The sequence below is a fragment of the Heliangelus exortis genome, chromosome 26 (assembly GCF_036169615.1).
Source record: "Heliangelus exortis chromosome 26, bHelExo1.hap1, whole genome shotgun sequence".
NCBI lineage: Eukaryota > Metazoa > Chordata > Aves > Apodiformes > Trochilidae > Heliangelus > Heliangelus exortis.
Window position 1 is genome coordinate 3,734,819 of NC_092447.1, and position 2,325 is coordinate 3,737,143.

Consider the following 2,325-nt stretch of genomic DNA (forward strand, 5'->3'; position numbering starts at 1 on the left):
AGACCCAGCCAGCACGGGTTTAGGAAGGGCAGGTCCTGTCTGACCAACCTGATCTCCTTTTATGATCAGGTGACCCGCCTGGTGGATGAGGGGAAGGCTGTGGATGTGGTCTATCTGGACTTCAGCAAGGCCTTTGACACCGTCTCCCACAGCATCCTCCTGAGAAAGCTGGCTGCCCACAGCTTGGACAGGAGCACTCTGCACTGGGTTAGGAATTGGCTGGAGGGCAGGGCCCAGAGAGTGGTGCTGAATGGGGCTGCTTCCAGTTGGCAGCCGGTCACCAGTGGTGTCCCCCAAGGATCAGTACTGGGCCCAGTCCTGTTCAATATCTTCATTGATGACTTGGATGAGGGGATTGAGTCCATCATCAGCAAGTTTGCTGATGACACTAAGCTGGGGAGAAGTGTTGATCAGCTGGAAGGCAGGAGGATTCTGCAGAGGGACCTGGACAGACTGGAGAGCTGGGCCGATTCCAACGGGATGAGGTTCAACAAGGCCAAGTGCCGGGTCCTGCACTTTGGCCACAACAACCCCATGCAGCGCTACAGACTGGGGACAGAGTGGTTGGAGAGCAGCCAGGCAGAAAGGGACCTGGGAGTCTGGATTGCCAGGAAGCTGAACATGAGCCAGCAGTGTGCCCAGGTGGCCAAGAAGGCCAATGGCATCCTGGCATGTATCAGAAACAGCGTCACCAGCAGGTCCAAGGAGGTGATTCTGCCCCTGTGCTCAGCCCTGGGGAGGCCACACCTTGAGTCCTGTGTTCAGTTCTGGGCCCCTCAGTTCAAGAAGGAGATTGAGGTCCTTGAACAGGTCCAAAGGAGGGCAACCAAGCTGGTGAAGGGACTCGAACACAGATCCTATGAGGAGAGGCTGAGGGAGCTGGGGCTGTTCAGCCTGAAGAAGAGGAGGCTCAGGGGAGACCTCATCACTCTCTACAACTCCCTGAAAGGAGGATGGAGCCAGGCGGGGGTTGGTCTCTTTTCCCAGGCAACTCTCAGTAAGACAAGAGGGCACAAGAGGTCTCAACTTGTGCCGGGGGAAGTTCAGATTGGACATTAGAAAGAATTTTTTCACGGAAAGGGTGATCAGACATTGGAACGGGCTGCCTGGGGAGGTGGTGGACTCTTCGTCCCTGGAGACATTTAAAAAGCAACTCGATATGGCACTCAGTGCCATGGTCTGGTGACTGTGGTGGTAGTTGTTCAAGGGTTGGACTCGATGATCTCTGAGGTCCCTTCCAACCCAGCCTATTCTATGATTCTATGGTAAGACCTTTTGTGACAAAGAAATTGCTGAAGCTAGCTTAAGAGGAAAGAGATGCTGTTCTACCTGCAGTTTTTTTTAATCAGGCTTTGCAATAATACTGATATGCTCTGACAGTGCCATACTATAGCAACTTTTGAGCTCCTCTCTGTAGCTTAAAAAGTAAAAAAAATAGCTTCATTACTTAAACACTGCTGGCATCATGTATTTACACTTTAAATAGAAATGTTACCTTTTCTGAAGTAATCAAAATATATCTTTGCAAAAAATTTAGAATGTGGGATTTTACAAAATAAATGGAGAAGGTAAAAAAACCTTGTAGATATCTCAGTACCTTTTATGGCCATCTTAGCCCAGGAAAGTATTTGGCTTTATTTTTCCTGAAAGGGATGTCTTAGCACTAGGTTCTCTGCCTCCTCTTTAAGCCTCTTTCAACCACCAGAAGATGCAGAAGGTCAGCCTGCTTCATGCAGATCAGACTGAGAGGGGTTACCTGGGTGCAACCAGTTTGCTCTAAAGCAGGGAACAGAAACAACCCTGGCCTGATGCTGCCCGTGTCTTGTGTTAAAGGGACAGAGAAGCATTCAGTAAGTTGACAAAAAAAAAGGGCTGAGAACATTAGTTGCATTCACTGGGTGGGTACCTGGCACTGTTCAGATACCCTGTGCTGCACCTGACAGTCAGTCAAAAGCACAAGATAATCTCATACATGGAAAAGTCACCAGCCAGGCCTGGGCAACAAGCTGCTGAGAGGAAGACACCCCCTTGCATGGATAAATCTTAATTCTTTGAAGTCCATCTATTGCTGTATCAAGCACCTTTTTTTTTTTTTTGTGTGTGTGTCTACTAGTAATCTCTACCAGTAACATCTTCTACACGTTTCCCTAAGGCTGTTCCCCTGGTTGGTGTTGGTTGTTGTGCCTGTGTCCCTGCAGCACAAACAGAAGACAATTCCACAAACTTCCCCAGCCCAGTCTCTTGGGAAGTATTAAAACGCTTCCATAGTCCAAGGGCAGGTTTAGGTGATCCTGTTGGTATCTCCAGAGGCAGGGCAGACACAAG